We start from the raw sequence: 19,820 nt of genomic DNA on the forward strand, positions 1-19,820 counted from the left end.
GACCCCTGTGGTTGAACTAGGGAAAAGCTGAAAGAAGCTGAAGAGGAGGGCGATCCTATAAGGAAACCAGCAGTCTCAACTAACCTGGACCCCCTGGATCTCGCAGACACTGGATCACCAACCAGGCAGCATACACCAACTGAGATGAGGGCCCTGACACAAATACAGCAGAGGACGGCCTTCTGGATTCAGTGAGAGAAGATGTACCTAACCCTCAAGAAACTTGAAGCCATAGGGAGTGGGGAGGTCTGGTGGGATGGGAACGGGAGGAGGGGTGTATGGGATGAGGAACGGTCAGGGGGCAGACCAGAAGGGGTATAAAGTTTGGACTATAAAAAAAGATTAAATAATAATAATAATAGTAATAGTAATAATAAAATAATTGCAGCCGCTTTGGCCTAAAGATTTTTCCTGAGGCTAATGACAATTAGTACTCTGACTATTAAAAGTTGATAATACACTGCTCCAGACACAGCAATCTACCCAGGCAGACTAGGAAATTTTCTTTCTGTCTCGTGCCCTTGAAACTGCAAGAGCTACCAGCCTGAGAATGAGCTGTCGTGCTTTGGCAAAACATGCCTCTAGATTCTTAACAGTTGGGTTAGGGGTTGATAAGGGAAAACGATTGAGAACGATAACTGTTCTGTTACGGTTTATCAACGATGACTAAACTTACGGCCGAGAGGAAGTTAAAACCTGTGTCCAGGGACAAAAGTGATAGGATCCATGCCTTGGAACAACATGAATCTATTCCTGTCTTCTGAGCTCTGTATAAACAAGGAAGCACCTGGACCGCCAGTCCGTCAGGCTGCAAGATTCCCCCGACCTCTGTGCCTGACTCACTCCTCCCTCCCAGACCCCTTATCTCCTCTGCAGGACTTGGCCATCACTGGAGCTGGCCTCCAGTATTCACTAGACTTAGATCAGAATAGAGGAATGAAGAAGCAGAGACTGAGAAGTCTTTCTCAGTATGTGCAGTACTTAGCTTGATCGAGTAATTCCGTCAGGACCTCTGCATGCCCTTGAAGAGAAACTAGAAGAGGATTGCCCTAGGTAGTTTCTATTGTCGACTTGATACACCCTAAAGTCACTTGGGAAGAAGGAACCTCAACAGAAGAGTGACCCTCTTCAGGTTGGCCTATGGCCATGTCTATGAGAGGTTGTCTTAATTGATTATTAATATGGGAGGGCTCAGTCCACTGTGGGAGCCACCATTCCTATGAAGTGCCTCTTCATATATAAGATTGGGAGCTGCCTATGGTACACCCCTCAAGGAAAAGATACAACAAAGTTAAACTGGATGGTGTTATCTGCCCTACTCAGGGTCTGAGGTATCAAGATCTCCCTTTCTTAGGAAAGTTAGCTTGTACACGGCCATTGTGGTGTCTTGTGACCAAGGAACAAAGGAATACCAACATTAGACACATAAATAAATTCTACAAAGACACAAACATTGTACTATAGCAGCAACTGAATAATAACCGGGCCTGAACTGTCTACAAAGGCAGGCTGAACACGAGCCAAAATGCATCATTCCTCCCTGGTCTTTGCTTGAACTCCTGTCCTGACTTCCCTGGATTATGACCTGACAGTACAAGCCTTTTTAAACCCTCTCTGTCCCTAAGCTGCTCTTGGTCAGAGTGTTTTATCACAGCAACAGAAAAACAGTAGAAGAGAGATCTTTTTGACTGCAACCAGGAAAGAGAACTCTACTGGCAGGGGTCAGGGATGGCAAGAAATCTATTAGGAGTCAAGACAGGTGAGCTTCCAACTTTCCTAATTAATATGTAAAGAAACTATAGCTACTTTGTGTGTGCTCTGCTCCTCATCCATTCACACTCCTGGTTTACACAGTGTCAATCAGAGCCCCTTTCTTACACACACACACACACACACACACACACACACACATATGTATGTATATTATACTATATATGTGTATAGTTTATACCTAAAGTATAGTAGACTTAAGTCTCTGACAACCTCATCCCACTCATTTCATCTGAGGAATGATCAGTCTGGAATCCTGCTGATGGAAAATGAAACTGCAGTCCGAGTTGAGTTCTACCTATGTCATTTTATATGGGCTGCCATTTTATACGGGGTGCCATTTTATACAGGGTGTGGTGTCTGGGAAGGAGCTGTAGAAAAATGCTTGTTGGCCCTTGATAGAACGACGTGTCTACACCTCTAGAGAACACAACAAACTGACTCGTACTCGAGCAATGCGTTCTGGTTTGTCTTTACATTGTTTTGACAACAGGCTGTTGTGACTTGGATTGTAAACTCCCCCCCCCCCCCCAAGGCCCACATGGGCCTGGTGGCCAGCTGTAAGGCAATGGAACCTCTGTGGGCTGAGGCATAGCAGAAATGGTGGCTGGAGGCTCTATGGATGCTGGCTCTTTAACTGCTCCCTGTTCCTCACCCTGCCTCCCAATTGTCACCAGGTAAAAAGACACAGTCCAGCACGAGCACCACCAACAGGCCAGGGACCACACACCAAAACTTCTAAACAGAGAATCAAAAGAGTCATCCTTTCTTGATTATCTTGGATCTATTGTTACAAGGGTGGAAACCTAATGTGTGAGATTAATAACACCTACCTTTCAGTGCCTATGAATATACATATATACATAAGTATGGATGCATATGATAGATTGTTGGGAGCAAAGCCCTTGAAACCCTCCATTATTGATGTTAATATTATTGTTAGAGTTAAGTATGACTGGGTTCATGGAAAATCTCCAGCCAGCCGCAGAAGACTAATACAAATCCGGTGGTCAGGATGAATAATGATATGATAAAGCTGTGACCTTGCTGAGAAATACATCTGACGTCAAGATGCCCAATGTGATGACCTGTAACCTTTCTGAAAAACCAACATCCTGCTGACTAACAGATATGACAAACCTGTGACCTTTCTGACATCCTGTTGACATCAGCTGACCACACAAATACTGTGTAAATGTTTCACACTTCCCACCTCCCTCTGTTACCCCTGTTATGGTATAAATTCAGCCTTGGGAAAAAAATAAAATTGTCTCCTTGATCAAACTCTTATCTTGGCATCCTTCTTTGTGTCTCTTGTCCCCCATTCTCTTCCAGATACCCTCTGCACCCTCGTTGACAAAAGATAGATGATAGACAGATAGAAAGATAGGTAGGTAGATGATAGTTGATAGATTGATAGATGATAGACAGATAGATAGATAGATAGATAGATAGATAGATAGATAGATAGATAGACAGATAGATAGATAGATGATAGGGAGATAGATGATGGATAGATGATGGATAGACAGCTGTAGAGATAGCTGTACCTCCATAGTTATATGTCTTCATTGGTTTCATGTATGTGTCTCTTTCATTGCCCTCCCTAGTCCCTAATGTCCTGTCCTTGCAGCCTCCACACTGTGCCCTGGTCCCCACCCATCCCCATGACTGCTGCCTCCCTCGCAGGTCCTGCAGAGTGGCTGTACTACAGAGGCCTGAGCAGAGCCTTGCTAGAGCTGAAACACCCAGGTTTTCAAGGCCTTGTCAGGGACATTTCACAGAGACTTTCACAAGGATAATAGTGGAGAACTGGAAGCTGCATTTAATATTTTATAAAAGTCTAATCTAAAATACTGTTATCAGCAGTAAAGCTTTACAAAGCAAACAAAACATTGGGTTTTTTTTCCTTTTGTCCTTTGGAATGGAATCATATGAAACAACTGCGCATTTCACGAGAAAAGATTTTAAAATAAATATTGTTATGAAGCCCTGTAGTAAGCTGCTAAGCCAGAGATTAAAAAAAGAAAGAAAGAAAAAAACCCTATAACTTTTGCCTTTAAAACAGCCATGGTACAGCAAAGATAGAGAAACTTAGTAAGTATGATGACATGTGAAGATAATTACAGGCATTCAAATGTATTTGGGAGCTTAATCTACCTGAGTAGGGTTGGGTGGTCACGGAAGACTTCTTGGAGGAAAGGGGACTAAGAGGCTTCTGGGAAATATCCAGGCAAAGGCTGTGTGAACTATAGACAGGGGCCAGGCGAGGGGGTCCACATAAATAAGCATGGCGCTAGGCATGGGACAAGTTGTGTCCCACAGGGCACCAGAATAGACCCGTGCAGAGGTGGCACGCATGTGACACCACGCTACCTCAGCTCTCTTTCAGAAGCTACCTGAGGGTGGGTAGGGTGGTGGTGCACTGTCGCGCGCCCAATGTCCCGCCAGCAAGAACGACGCGCGGCAACAGGATTCTTCTGCGAGCAAGCCTTTACTGTGTTACAGCTCTTCTTAGTGTTACAGCTCTCTTAGTGTTACAGCTCTCTTGAACAGGGACCCCGAGCAGCAAAATCGCTCGGCTTATATAGACAACAGTATGCTAATTATCTCTCAGGGATTGGTGGGGCTTGGATCACCCCACTACTTGTCCTCCAGGGATTGGCGGAGAATGAATCACCTCATTAGCATATTAACGGTCAACTAACACCTGGTGCATAAACCGCACATGTGCAGTACCGCTGTTCACCACTAGGGGGAGCCCTAGCAAGGGGACAAGCCTGCACATGCGCAGTAAGTCGTTTATATCCAGACAAGGCTGGATGTCGGCGCCATCTTTGTTTCGCCGCGCCGCTCTCTACATCTCCCCCTTTTTTGTTTAATAAAATGACTGGTCTAGATCTGGGTGTCACGTCAATTTTGTCATTGCTCCTGTCTTAGGTCGTTCTCATCCAAACTTGGCCTTACCCGTCATAGAGTTACCCTATCGCCACCGGGCCCCGTGTCTTAGGTTGGTCCGAGTTCGAGGAAAGTTGCCCGTCCCTGGATACAATGACTCCACATGACTGTGACAAAAATGATCTAGGGCGAACTCTTGATCTTTCAAAGAGGCCAGCCATATGTTGGGAGAAGCACCCTTTTTAATGGTGGTCATAGCCTGGTAAACAACCATTTTGTGTCTGGCATGTTCTCTTTTTAAACAGCCAATAAGCCAGAGACCTACTCCGCATCCCAGGAGGACAATAGCTCCCCGGGACAAACATGCCCGCCCACTCCTTGAAAAGGGAGAAAGCATTGGTAATCCATGAGGTAAAGTCTTCAACTGTGATGGGGTCCAGCCTAGTGCTGTTGAGGACAGCAATCTGCATCAGCAATTGTCTTGATAGTTGCTCTGCTTTCATGGACCAGTTTCCTTTCAGATAATTCGAGATTTCTTTGCTCTGTTGAAAATTCTGAGAAAAGTTAGCTCACAAAGGAATAATGCATAAACCTCTAAGGGAGGAAACACAAGACAGCTGTGTCATATGATACAGTGCTTCAATTTGTTCTTGAACTAAATCTATCCTTTGATTGGCTAATAGAAGGCCAGATGCCAAATGGGTATTAAATTCTTCTTGTATCTCTAGCACCACTGCAGTTCTTTCTACAATCTGATTGACAGTCTCAGCCGTCTGTATTTGATTGGTCATAGCGATTTCAGCTGTGGTAGCTGTGGCAGCAGACAGCACAATGGCTGAAATTATGGCTGCCGTAATTCCAAAATCTCTTTTGGCTCTCAGCAAATTAAGAATAGGAAAGCTATCTGGGTTTGCCTCCACTGGGATTGGCACAAAAGGAGGGAATCTTAACCATCACTGCGGTGTCATTAGTGCCATCCCAGCATTCAGCTAAATAGCAGACTACATCAGAGCTATTACAATTTAAAGCACCACTGCTTACATTAGTGCTTATCAGAAAAAAGGTGATATAGCACATACTGAAGTACTAGTGGCAGTATTATTTACCAAGAGGTTATTATATTGAATATCGATCAACTTGGTATCACCTTTTTCTGGTAGCTGAAACATTATACAGCACGAAGTTCTCTCCCATCAACCTAGCAAAGGGGGTCAGGGATGTATATGACCCTTGCTCATTGGACAGCACCCATTGAAACCAAGGCCAGAGATTATGCTTGCCAGTCTTATTCTCAAAACAGAATTGCTATGAACTGGCATGGGTACTGGCCAGGATCTGGCAATAGCCCACAGGGTGAGCGAATTAACCTGTATTACCATTCCCAGTAATAATAGTAGGGTTCATAGTCTCATCTTCAGGAAGAGCAGAAGGCAATTTTCATGTCAAACGCTCAGGTACCCAAATTGGATTTTCTTGATTCTGCGGAAAAACACAAATCGCTCCCCTAGATCTCGAAATCACAGGATCTGGGCCATGCCATTCATCAGTTAAGACATCCTTCCACTTTACTTCTGCATTAGTTATAGGTGTAGTAGCAGCATGGCGATCCGCAGCAGAGCGGCCATGCGCATCCAAAATTAAGAAATTTAGAGTAAATAGAGCTAAAGAAAGTTGTTCTTTTGGTGTTCGGCTGCTGGCAATTCCCTCTTTTTGTTTTGTTTTTTTTTTTATAAGCTCTTTTAAGGTACGATGTACCCTTTCCACAATTCCTTGTCCTTGGGGATTGTATGGTAAGCCTGTAGTATGACCGACCTGCATTGTCTGGCAAAATGCCTGAAAGAACTTTGCAGTGTAGACAGGCCCATTGTCTGTCTTGAGACTATCAGGCTTTCCCCAGGCTGCCCATGCCTCTAAGCAATGGCTAATGGCATTACAAGCCTTTTCACCAGTCATCAGAGTAGCGTGTATAATACCGGAACAGGTATCAACAGAAACATGAGCATATTTTAAATTTTACCAGTTTTATGTCAACTTTCTGTTATCAATGTTACATTTTTTTAAACCATATCCAATAACTTAAAAGCCAATAGTCCATAACTAAGGCATGTAGAGAATATTTATACATTTAAAACCAGTCAGAAAACAAAATTGAAGTGGCTACACATATCTTAGCTACAGGTGCAAGGCTCCAAGGGCTGATTGAAACTGCTTTTTTAAGAGAAGCACCTTGTCACTTGCTAAATCTCCTTGAGACCAGGAATCCAAGTAGGCACACTCAAATTTATCTTTTTGTTTGATTCTCCTGAATAAATTTTCAGGCGGTCTACCTCTATCAAATCTGATCAGTATGACTCTGTGAGGTTTCCAGAGCCTAATCACATACCTAGCAATAACCTCAACTTGAGCCACAACAAAAGCTGCACTGACCCCATTTTTTATCTTTGCCTTCTCTCTGTTCCTTTTATCTCCTTTTCTTTTCTTTTTTTCTTTCGAGACCTTTTCTCCCTCTGACATACTTTCTTGTTGCTCTGCAAGGACCCTCTGACCTGTCCTAACAGCTTCCTCACATCGTTTATCCTCTAAGCAGGCAGGGACCATTTGCCAAAGAGGTTTTGGTCCGGGCTTAAGCTTGCTGTCTGTGGCTTCTCTATCCCACACAAAGAAAAAAAGAAACAAAATTACCAGCCTTGCCCACAAAGGATCCATAACTTTAGGTTTCTTCACAGTGGCTCTCCACCTAGGCCCATATCTTTCTTCCTCATATATGGCTGCCTCTTCCTCTAATTCCTCCTCCTCCGACTCTGACAACTCTTGCTCAGAGTCACTGCCAGCCAGTTCTAAGGCTTCTAATTCTTTTAATGGATACAAAGTATCCTCTCCGGATGACTTGTACTTCATCCTCCGGGGTACGCCTATTTTTTCCTCCAGCGGCATTTCTTCCGCCTTTTGTATCTCTTTCACTTTTGTTTTAGTAACCTTTTTCTTTTTGCATGCTCCTAATTTCTCACTCTGCTCCGTTTCTGACATGCTCTCTTGAATGTTCTGTCCTGCCTTGACTATGTCCTCACATTTTAACACAACTAGTAAGAAGACAACAGTCACTATAAAAACGAGCAACAATCCCTCCATGGCAAGACTAAATCCAAAAAGGGGCATGCCTCTCGGAGCTTGCCTTTTAATTTACCTTCTCGCAGTTCTGAATCCTCTTCAGCACACTGAAGGGTCCCCTAGGCACCGGCGATGTTGGTTCCTGGGTTTCGGCACCACTTGTCGCGCGCCCAATGTCCCGCCAGCAAGAACGACGCGCGGCAACAGGATTCTTCTGCGAGCAAGCCTTTACTGTGTTACAGCTCTTCTTAGTGTTACAGCTCTCTTAGTGTTACAGCTCTCTTGAACAGGGACCCCGAGCAGCAAAATCGCTCGGCTTATATAGACAACAGTATGCTAATTATCTCTCAGGGATTGGTGGGGCTTGGATCACCCCACTACTTGTCCTCCAGGGATTGGCGGAGAATGAATCACCTCATTAGCATATTAACGGTCAACTAACACCTGGTGCATAAACCGCACATGTGCAGTACCGCTGTTCACCACTAGGGGGAGCCCTAGCAAGGGGACAAGCCTGCACATGCGCAGTAAGTCGTTTATATCCAGACAAGGCTGGATGTCGGCGCCATCTTTGTTTCGCCGCGCCGCTCTCTACAGTGCACACCCAGCACTCAGGAAGCTGAGGTAGGATGGTGAGTCTGAAGCCAGCCTATATTTACACAGTGTAACCCTGTTTCAAAGTAAACAAATAAAACATTGGGAAAGTGGAGTGATAAAAACCTATGTGCCCTTCACCAAGGTACCTCAGTAGACACAGAGAGACAGAGAGACAGAGAGGAGAATACAAAGGACTCGGGGAAGTGGCAACATTGTTTGGTGGGATCTATAATGAACTAGCTGCTGGGTCTTCCCTAGGGTGTCTCCAACAGGGACTCAAAGGCCAACTGCAGGGGCTGGGGATTTAGCTCAGTGGTAGAGCGCTTACCTAGGAAGCGCAAGGCCCTGGGTTCGGTCCCCAGCTCCGAAAAAAAGAACCAAAAAAAAAAAAAAAAAAAAAAAAAAAAGGCCAACTGCAGTGCAGAGAGGGGAGCCACAGGGTGCCATACCGCTGTAAATATTTCAATATATTTTCTCTATTTTATACTTCTTACTCTCCTAGGGAAACTTTGGGTATTAGCTGGTCTAAATTACAGAGTGCGGCTGTTCTGTGCACACTGTAGGAATGTCTGTCTGAAGCACAGGTAGCAGGACTTATCAGCATGTCGTGATCAAACCGCTGAGGAACACTTACCTCACCTCAGGAAACGTATCCAAGATACATTGTATCTGCATGTGCACTGCGTACAGAGATATATACGCTTTATACATTGAGAGAATAAGACTGCCCGCCCCTCCCTTCCCCGCCATCTGCAAAGGAGCATCTTTTGCTCCTCTGGAAACAATGTTGCTCCAGCTGAGATAAACAAATTGGAGGCAAAAGAAGCAGGAACCAGAGTACAAGGGAATGAACTATTCCAGGTCATTTTTAGAAACCATATCAATATAAATGACATGAAGTAAATTCTAACAGGCACATCTTTATATCCCAAACACTGTCATCTCTTCTAATGGCGCTCTGCTAAACATTTCTGTGTCCACAGGGACCCAGTGCAAAGGAAGAGATGGGACCAGTCAGGGACCACCTCTCCCCAGGAAACAGCTGCGTCACTTGGGAGGTGGGAGCTGGAGGATGGAGAAGGACACCAGTCAGTCAGGAGGCACAGAGCCTGCCAGGTAAGCCCTTAGAGTCCAGGACGGAGTCCAGGCGGGTGTTAAGATAGAAGGGTGTTTTAAAGCTAACTCTACTGATTACATGGATTTGCCAAGGCTTACGGCACAGCTGCCCCAAAGGAATTTATTGTAATTGATTGTGATTCTGTTTTAGTAGCCAGCTTAAAGGTGTAGCAGAACAAATAAAAATGATTTAAAATTTGACTTTATTTAGAATTTTATTAAAATATTACTGCTTTAGGATAAATAAACTGCAAGGCACCCACACAGTGAAATATTCTTTTGAATAAGAAAAAAAAAGAAAAGAAAAGAAAGGGCCAGGTGTGGTGGTGGACATCTTTAGTTCCAGCACTTGAGAGAGAGTCAGAGGCAGGTAAGTCTCTTCCAGGCTAGCCTGGTCTATATAATGAGTTCAAGGTCAGCCTGGTCTACAAAGTAAAATCCTTTCTCAAAAAAATTTTAAAAGACAGACAGATGGAAAGAAAGAAACAAAGAAACGGAGAAAGAAAAGGAAGGAAAGAGGAACAGAGGTTTGGGGAGAGAAAGGGAGAAGGAAAAGGAGGAGGAAAAGGAGGAGGTAGCCATCAAACAGTGAAATTACTAAGCTGTGAAGCGACATGAAGGAACCGTGGGTTGGAGGGGCAGCGGAGATGATCAGTGCGATCAGTGCTAGCATTGCTGACTACTGGAGTCCATCTGCATAACACTCTGGGGAAAAGGCAAAGGAGTGGCGATAGCTCAGGACACCAGTGGTTGCCAGGAGACTGAAAGGACCAACGGAGGAGATGCAGCACAGGGGACTTCGGAGACGGACTCTGTGGCCTCTGAATCATGCTGTGTATTTGTCACACCCTACAGAGCAAAGGACGCCAGTGTGAACCCTGACGCAAACCGTGATGTTCAAGTGACTACACAGTGACTTCAGTTCACACCCTGAGTCATGGCGGTGGTGCAGGATGTTGACGGTGGCGGGGGAGGGGGAGGCTTGTTCTTATGTGGGGGAGAAACATTACCTGCCCAGTTTTGCTGTGAAGCGAAAACTGTTCTTTTAAAATGTTTGTTTATGCTACAACTGGGAGATGGTTCGGTGGGTGAACCGCTAGCCGTGTCAACGTGAGGCCCATAGTTTAGATCCCCAGCACCTACATAAATGTTAGGTGGATGTGGCCGCCTACATAGCTGTCTCGATTAGCTGAATGGGTGAGCTCTGGATTCAAGTGAGAGACGTTGCCCCTGATGGTAAGATGGAGAGTGAGAACATGGGTGCACCCGCAACACTTGTCCAAACACGTGATCAGGCAGGGCAGACAAGTTTATACTTTAAAATGATGAAGAATAAACGTAAAGGTGTCATCTCAACGAACAATCAACGATATATTTTGCATCCTTTTTTCCACTATAAATCTTTGAAAGTCAGCACGTATTTATACAGCAAATCTGAATTTGGACTAACCATATTTCAAGTGATTAACAGCTGGCTGCACGAGGCAACTGACTCCCACATATCCCCACATAGCAAAGCAGGGAACCGGGGAGTGGCTGTGTGGAGATGATCTTCAAGGACCCCGTCTCCCCCCTAACCCCACTCTCCCTAGCTCTTCAACTCTGGTAGCATTGCTCCAAGCCATGCACAAAATGAGGGCAAAGTGCTGTTTGCTCAAGAAATGCAGCTTCCAAGCCAGTCTCTAAGCCAATGGCTCTCAGCCTTCCTAACACGGTGACCCTTCAATACAGTTCCTCGTATTGTGGTGATCCCAGTCATCAAATTTATTTTGTTACTGCTTCATAACTGCAAACGTGCTTCTGTTATGGATCATAATGTAAATATCTGTGTTTTCCAATGGTCGTAGGCGACCCATGTGAAAGGGACATTCAGTACCCACAAAGGGGTCTCTACCCACAGGTTGAGAACCACTGCTCTAAGCTTTTCCACCAAGATCACTGTCTCTCAGCCCCTCTCATACAAATATTTGGCAATCTCACTCTGCATCCCCCTTCCTCCCAGTTCAGAGATACCACAGTCCATGCTGACCACTTTCTTAACAGAGCAACACAGGACGTTGAAGGACAGAAGGACTTTGGTGCATCAGAAATTCTGGAAAATTACATGTATTACTCACTAAATAAGAGAATAAAATAAGAGACATTTGCCTCCGTACAAACGATAGAAAGTTCTTCCAGGTTCTACACACTGCGCAAATAAATGAACATTTTATTAAAATGAGTGCTGATTTAAATGCTTCTTAGGAAATAGGTACTTAAGGAAAAATAGCTGCTGTCAATCTAGAATACATAACTAGGCTGTGCCTCAGTAGGTGAGGGGATTTATATGTTCTTGCAGCTGGGAACATTATTTATATTTCTCACCCGCACCTCTGGAACTAATGTCTAAACGTCTCTATACACTGTGATGTATCACAATCTACTCATGCTGTAAATGCTCTTACTAAGCTGTGGGCGTCCCGTGCTCACAAAAGTCAGCTGTCGTGTGAATTAGAAGAGACGCTGCATTCAATCACAGCCTGTCCTTTTATAGTCATTCTCGGATTTTACCACTCAGAGAAATGAGGGGGGAAGACGAGTTTGTTAAAAGCTCTGCCAAAGAAAGGGGAAGAAAAAGTCAGAAGGGGGTTTGAGTGTAACAGCAAAAGCTGTGCGGCCCCACAAATCCTGCAGAGAAGGCAGAACAGTGTGAACAGAACAGCACGTGCGGCATGCACATGTGTGTGTGTGTGTGTGTATAAGCATGCACTTGCACTTGTGTGTGTGTATGTGTGTGTGTGTGTGTAAGGGCATTGATGTGTGTGTGGACATGCACTTGTGGGGGAGGACGAGCACTTGTGTGTGAGGAGCACGGACTCGTATGGGGGGCATGCACTTGTGTATGTGTATGGGCATGCACTTATGTGTGGGGAGCATGCACATACATTATATTTAAAGTCACGACATCATTATTAGATGCCCAGCCCTCACCTGGACCCTCTTTCAAATGAAGGACATTGAAAAATATTAACAAAATGTGAGATATATGGTACATTTAAGTAAAAAGGTCTTCATGAAAAATCTAAGATATATCCTGTCTAATCTTTACGAATAGATGTCTTAATATAATATTAATATAACTTAATAAAATGACATATCTTTGGTCTGCTTTAAGATTTTTTAGCAAAGAAGAAAAACTAAAACTTGGGGATGTATGCTAAGCAAGACCGGCACGTCAGAGGTTCGGTTCTAGTGAGTCTGTGCTGGACTGGTAATGCACAAGCTCACTATGCCTTTTCCTGTGAGAGTTTAGAAATCAGGCCCCGTAAGTTTCAGAACATATGGATTTTGTTTTATTTTTTTTTTCAAGATAGGCTTTCTCTGTGTGGCCCTGGCTGTTCTGGAACTCACTCTGTAGACCAGGCTGGCCTCAAACTCAGAGATCTTCTTGCCTCTGCCTCCCTTGTGCTGGTATTAAAGGTGTGCACCATCACAGCCTGGCTAGTGTATGAATATTTTTAACAAAAAATTAACTATTTGTCAGATTTCAGACTTGGCATACATGATGTTACTCATACATATTCTTCTAAGTCATTGGCCTGTTTAGCAAACACATTTTCCCAATAAAAATGTATACTCTACATATGTATACATACATGTACATATACACTTTCACACATGCACACAGGCATATATACATGCACACACGCACAAACACACATACACACACACACACATGCACACACACACTCATCCCTTGGTATTGTGAAGAACTATTTCTGTAAATACCAAGAGCTACATATGACCCAAGTCCCTTGCCTAGAGTCTACAGTATTTGCACATCACATCCATGCACTCTCCTGTGCAGTTTTAGTGGTTTCTAAATTACTTATAACACCACATATACTAAGTAACTGCTACGTACTTGTCGTGTTGTATTGGAAAGTAAGAAACAGCTATCTATGTTTAGCACAGATTAATATATATTTAATTTTTAATTGTATTTATATTGATGTTTTGCCTGCATATATATATGCTCACTACATGTGTACCTGGAAGCAAGAGAGTGACAGATCCCCTGAAACTGTTGTCACAGAGGGTTGTGAGCTGCCATGTGGGTGCTGGGAACCAAACCCAGGTCCTCTGGAAGAGCAGCAAGGGTCCTAACCATTGGGCTGTCGCCCCAGCCCCTGAGGGATTATACCGACTGCAGAGCATAGGTTTCCTCTGGGTCATCCCCATGCATACATCATTTGATCATACTCCCCTCTTCTAGTAACTCTTTATCCTGCCTCCCACTCCTCCCTCATTTCTTCTCCGCATCTCTAGCACTTTCATATGTCTTTTCTATCTTCTACATACGAGGGAAAGCATACAATATTTGTTTTTAATTCATGTTAGGGTTTTTTTTTTCTTTTTGAGATACATTCCCAGAAGTACTATGGTTGGATTATACGAAACTTTCGTATTCAAATTTTCGAGGAGCCTCCATCCTGATTTCCACAGTGGCTTAACTAATCTAATTTACACTTCCACTAGCAGTGAACAAGAGTTCCTCTTGTTTGCTTTCTTTTCTTTCACCTTTTGTTTGGTTTGTTCTTAGTTTTATTTGTTTGTTTGAGGCAGGGTTTCTCTGTGTAGCCCTTGCAGTCCAGGAACTCACTCTGTAGATGAGGCTGGCCTCGAACTCACAGAGACCTGCCGTCTCTCTGGATATATAGTGTGCACTGCCACTGCCCAGCTTGTCTTTTTAATGATTCGCCATTCTGACTGAGGTGAGAGAGAACCTCCGTGTAGTTGGTCTGCAGTTCTCTGGTAGCTAAGGGTGTTGAATTTGTTCGTGTATTTGCATGTAACATGTATGAATGTGCACGTTTACGTGGATATCCTCACTTAAAAGTGTGTTCCTTTCCACTGCTCATTTATTGATGAACTCATTGTCTTTTGTCCCCCTTTTTAGTTCTTTATATATGATAGCCGTTATTCCCATTAGATACATACTCAGCAAAGATTTTCCTCTTCTTCCGTGGGCTGTCTCTTTACTCCATTGTTCTTTGGCTGTAAAGAAGCCTTTTAATCCAATACATCTTTGTTGGTTCTTCCTGGACTACTAGAGTCCTATGCCAAAAGCCATTGCTTACACCTAGATCTGGAAGACGTTCCAAAGTTTCAGGTCTTACATCAAGGCCCTCGGCGGATTTGAGTGGGTTTCCACACAGGGGGAGAGATAAGGATCTAGTTTGGATCGATAACTTCCTTCGCATCACTGCTGCAGATCACTGACTGCCCTTTTTCTCCAGTGAATGTTTCGGCACCTTTGTCAAGAGCCAGATGGGTGTGGCCATGTGGGCGTGTGCCTACGCGGTACACATCTGCTGCCGTACAGCGCTGCCTTTGTTACTTGCCTTGCCTGTTTGGATCTTGTCCTTCCACATACATTTTAGGACTAAATGTTCTATCTATGTGAAGGATGTCATTGGAGTTTTTATGAGCGTTGCATTAACTATATTGCTTTTGGTAAGGCAGCCATCTTAACAATATCAGTTCTGCCAACCTATGAGCATGGGATGTCTCTCACTCTTTGCCCATTGACCTGCCGTCCTGGCAAGGAGCAAGCCAAAAAACTAACCAGGGTAAAAGTGTACCACACCAAAGGTCCAATGTAAACCAGCACTTTCAAAACCAAGCTCAGAAGTTGTCCTGTTTATTAAAGTCAAGTGCTAAAGGAAGCCTGAAAGGGGAAACAATGCGGTAAGCTAAAAGGTAGTGTTGACTAGGACCAGCATGCTTTGTGACCAATTCTTCAGCACATCAGTGTGAGCACTCCACAGCCAAAGCTCCAATTTAATGACAAGCATTAACACCACACACAGTATGAAATCCGACTTCCAAATGCATTTGTCGTTTTCTTTATATACTCATTTTAGCCAATTATATATATTTTACGTGGAAGATAAATGTGTGTGCAACTAACATAATCAAAACACATTTACCCATGTCGTTAAAAGAAAAATATATAATTTCCAGATACCTTTTACAAGATATTTATTCCCGAGAAAGGGGACTAGTGAGCTCGTGTGTGAGGACCATGTAAAGGAGTTCACAGGAAGACATGGGCACGTGTACAAGAAAGTGTATTTGGGGCCATGACAGACACTTGTCAGTCAACAGGAGTCAAGTCCAATGGGTAAAATGGCATAAATAAGACGGTGAAGACTTTTCCTATAGGACAGGTGGACAAGTTACAGTGGAACTGCTGCCTTGTGTCATTTAAGTCCAGCCTTCTCCTCTGTGGAGGGCTTGGAAACTGACATCATTCCAACTGTCTCACTGACATCTTCTCAAGGTTGAAAGAAAGCTGCCCATTTATCACCAAGGATCAGGGAACTATTTAATGCCTGTTGTCTCTCATAATTACGTCACCTCATAATCTATTCCTGCCTTCGTTTCTTCTCTCTTTCCTTCCTTTCTTTAACTGCCTTGAGCCTGGTATACCAGCGCCCACCTTCCCAGTGTGGATTATTGGCGAGCGCTACCCCTGGCTCGGCAGTGAATTTTTAAATAAGCCAAAGCATCTAGAACTTGCTGTGTCCTGGAGCCTGATCAATCCTTCCCTTCTCCATCTCAGTTCAATTTTAACTGTTTTATTATGAAGAACTAAGCGAACACGAGCCAAGCGTATTGGTGCTTCTATTTTGATACAAGCTACTTCCACTAGATGGCACTAAAGAGTCACATGTTAGGAATCAGAAACAACGAGCTATCTGAGAGAGCAATGCATTTTCCTGATGATTTGCCCTGATATTATGAGTGTCTAGATATGAACCACAAGTCTCGACCACTTACTTATTATAGAACACGATGTGTTTCAGGCACCGTGCCCCGTGTTAGCAATGCAGCAGTGAGATGGGAGCTCATGTGGTTTGATTAACAACTCATGTCCAGAGGGTCTGAGTTCAGTTCCCAGCACCTACTGGGCGGCTTACAAGCACTAGTAACTCAGACTGGACAGGATCTGATGCCTCTGTCCTTGTAAGGTATCTGTACTCATGTGCACATTCCCACATAACTTTAAGATAATTTTTTCTTTAAAAGTGAAGGGGCATTGTAATGGGGGAAGGCAGCATCAGGGTGGTCAGGTGTGCACACCGTTAATCCCAGCAGTGAGGGAGGCAGATTCCTGTGAAGTCAAGGTCACCCTACATGTCAAGTTGCAAGCCAGCCCAGGCTACATAGTAAAAGGAAAGAAAAAGAAAGAAAATTGAGATGCGTAGTGTTCTAGTTTGGCTTTCTGTTGCTGGGATAAAACATGAATAAAAACCAACTTTGGGGGCTGGAGATACGGCTCAGTGGTTAAAAGCACTGACTGCTGCTCTTCCAGAGGACCCAAGCCCAATTCCCAGTACCCACATGGCAGCTCACGACTGCCTATAACTCCAGTTTCAGAGGATCTGGCACCCTCATGGTGGCCAGCACATGGGGAGGTTTGAGACCCAGTCCATCGTAGTGAGTTAGGTATGGCTGTCAGCACTGGCAGGGGTAGGAGGCAGCTTGATCACATCTGGGCAAATCAGGAACACAGTGGCATTATTAGACCAGCTAGAAAATCTCAAAGCCACTGCCACAGTGGGCCATTTCCTCCAGCCAGTCTCTACCAGTGAAAAGTTGCCAATGCTCCCCACACAACACAACCAACTAGGACTGAGAGGTCAGACACAGGAGCTGTGGCACACACTCCATTCACGCCACACTGGTCTTCTCCAGACCCTTAGCTAAAAAGAAGAGAAAAAAGGAGGCCGAGGAACTCAGAACTGAAGGTGAAAATGAAGCATGAGTGTGAGCCCACGGAAAGATCCAAGTAAGGAGGGCATGTGACAGAAGTGGGGTTTGGGACTAGAGGTACCAGGAGCAATCAAGGCAGAAAGGGATAGTGACTGATAGGGACAGATGTAGCGGTGAAAGGTAAGTCCGCCAGAACCTTTCTATCTGCTGGATAGAAAGTGTCAGAGCCAGCCTTCCTGACCTCCTGATAGATCATCTTCCTTCCTGGCTTCCCTGCCCTCGTACTGCTCCTGTCGTGGGCATTAGGAGTGAGCTGGAATCCTTAGACACTGTACGGACCTGGGTACTTCCAGAAGTCCTATTCTTCTGCCCCTGTGGCTTTTTTACTTCCCTGTGACTACTTGCTGTCTGGAGTCCCCATTAGGAGAAGCAATGTGTAATCATAGAGCAAGAGATGAACCAGTTCTGACAAAGGAACACTGTTAATAAATCTTAACCATGTGGTCTCAACCCATGTCACTTATCCACAGAATTCTTGAGCGTGGTCTTGTTAGTTTTCTCATTATTTGAGATAACCAATTTGTACCTCGCTATTAACAGGTCTTTATCAAATGCCTACTATGAAGGCACTGGGTTGGTTGCCAGTGGTTTATCTTGATAGACAGAAAACACACACATATGTATGCTATTTCTATACACAATATACATAATCTATCCACATTTCATATCAAAATTACATGTAAAAATCTATACATATAAAAATATGCACACAACATAATAAAACAACATTAAGGTAGAAAATACTGCAATATAAACAGTAGGGCAAAGAACTGATTTCCTTCAGATTCTTTTGAGGGGTGCTGGGTATCAAACCGTATTACTGCGTTAACTCTCCAAACTCACAAAGAAGCCATTAGAATACAAGCTGGAATTCAGAGATAACAGGAAGATTCTGGGCCAGTGATAGAAAGTTCACCTGACACAGAACGAAGGAGAAGTTCTCAAAACAGGACGACGGTGTGGACAAATTGACAAAGCAAGAAAGGTGCTTGTCGAGCTTCAGGGACTACCTAAAGTCCAGGATTACGCACTTATAAGGGAAGTGTTTTAGAATGAGTAGAATGAAGGTTTAATGTGGTTTTTACAATTAACCTGGAAGATCAAATTAACTAAAAAAGGAAGTCAACCATAATCCTGAGACTATTGCAGTGCCCGAGGAGAGAGAGATAAGGTCTTAAAAACTCTATTCGGTAAGTAAGGTATTGGCAGAGTGGATGGAAAGAAACTGATGCTTGCCTGGATGTGGAAAACGAGAAAGGAAGCCAGAAGGACTATAAGATTTCAAGCTGGAGAGTGAGCTTCCCCTCGGGAGAATGAATTGGGAAGACTAAAAGCACAGAATTTAGTGAAGAGCAAAGCCTGAGTCACTTAAGATGGGTTAGGTGAAGGGAACATTCTGGAGCAGAATTATAATAGACATTTACGACAAAAACTCAGGAGAGAGGTCAGTTGGAACTGGAATTATAGGTCTGGGACCCAACCCTGTAAGAGGACATACAGTAGGTGCTAACAAAGGGGATATGAAACCAGCCCTGGTCAACAGCAATGGCAAATAATAATATGACTGATTATTGAGAGAAGTCCAGCAACATTGTCACTCATGATCTACACGGGAAAGAGAAAGAATAAATTGTTGGTGATGAGGTTACACTTTGGGAGGGAGTAGGTGGGTGTGTGTGGGAGCACCCTCATAGAAGCAGGGGGAGGAGGGATAAGATTGGGAGGGTTTCCAGAGGGGAAACTGGGAAAGGGATAACATTAGAAATGTAAATAAAGAAAATATCCAATAAAAGAAAAGAAGAAAAAAAAAGAAATGTAGTGGTGATAGCCACTGACGATAACTAAGTTGAGGGGAACTGGATCAAGGGAGAGTTAGTTTTCCTTTGGGATTTGATCACAGTCCTCGATAGAAAGAATGTGTAAGACTTATTGAAAAGTCTCAGAAAAATGAGAGGCAGAAGAGGTTGGGATAAAACCCAGCAATCAGTGGCATGAGAAAGGAGAGAAGATGATAGACTTTAAAGTAAAAGGAGAAGACGTTCTTCAGATAGCTGCGTCTTCTCCTTCCACTGAAGGCAGATAGGGATTGATGTGTACAAAGCTGAGAAAGGGAAGGACAGAGGGGACTAGAGCAAAATCTTAGACATGACATCGTAAGACTGTTGTTTCTGTCCCAGATGCTAGCTCAGGTTGACCTCTAGACCCCTTCCAGACTCTTCTATCATAAGCAGTTGGAAGATTAAATGAGATAATGCCTATAAATTACACAGCATCCCTCCAACAAGAGAAGTTAGATACACCCTACAGGAAATATAATATGGCATGGATAAGAGATAAGAAGGCAAGGCATGGCTAAGCATCAAGGAGGGCAAGTTCAGAGCAACAATATATAGCAGGGCCAAGTCCGCACGGGCTTTGTAATTTGCTTCAGCATATGGGAGCAAAGCAAGGGGATTCTGTCAGGGCAGTGCCGAAGACAAAAGGCTGGAGAAATCTAGGTAAGGACCATT

The 19,820-nt window shown here is 43.9% G+C and overlaps 1 long non-coding RNA gene across 1 annotated transcript; it reads left to right on the forward strand.

Annotated features, from left to right (window-relative positions):
• The first annotated feature begins 1,633 nt into the window (after positions 1 to 1,633).
• On the forward strand, positions 1,634 to 10,852 carry LOC147996457 (uncharacterized). Its single transcript, XR_015672389.1, has 3 exons — positions 1,634 to 1,759; positions 9,357 to 9,489; positions 10,345 to 10,852. It is a non-coding gene; the product is annotated as an uncharacterized LOC147996457 (long non-coding RNA).
• The last annotated feature ends 8,968 nt before the right edge of the window (positions 10,853 to 19,820 follow it).

The sequence above is a fragment of the Rattus norvegicus genome, chromosome 2, assembly GCF_021556685.1.
Source record: "Rattus norvegicus strain SHRSP/BbbUtx chromosome 2, alternate assembly SHRSP_T2T, whole genome shotgun sequence".
NCBI lineage: Eukaryota > Metazoa > Chordata > Mammalia > Rodentia > Muridae > Rattus > Rattus norvegicus.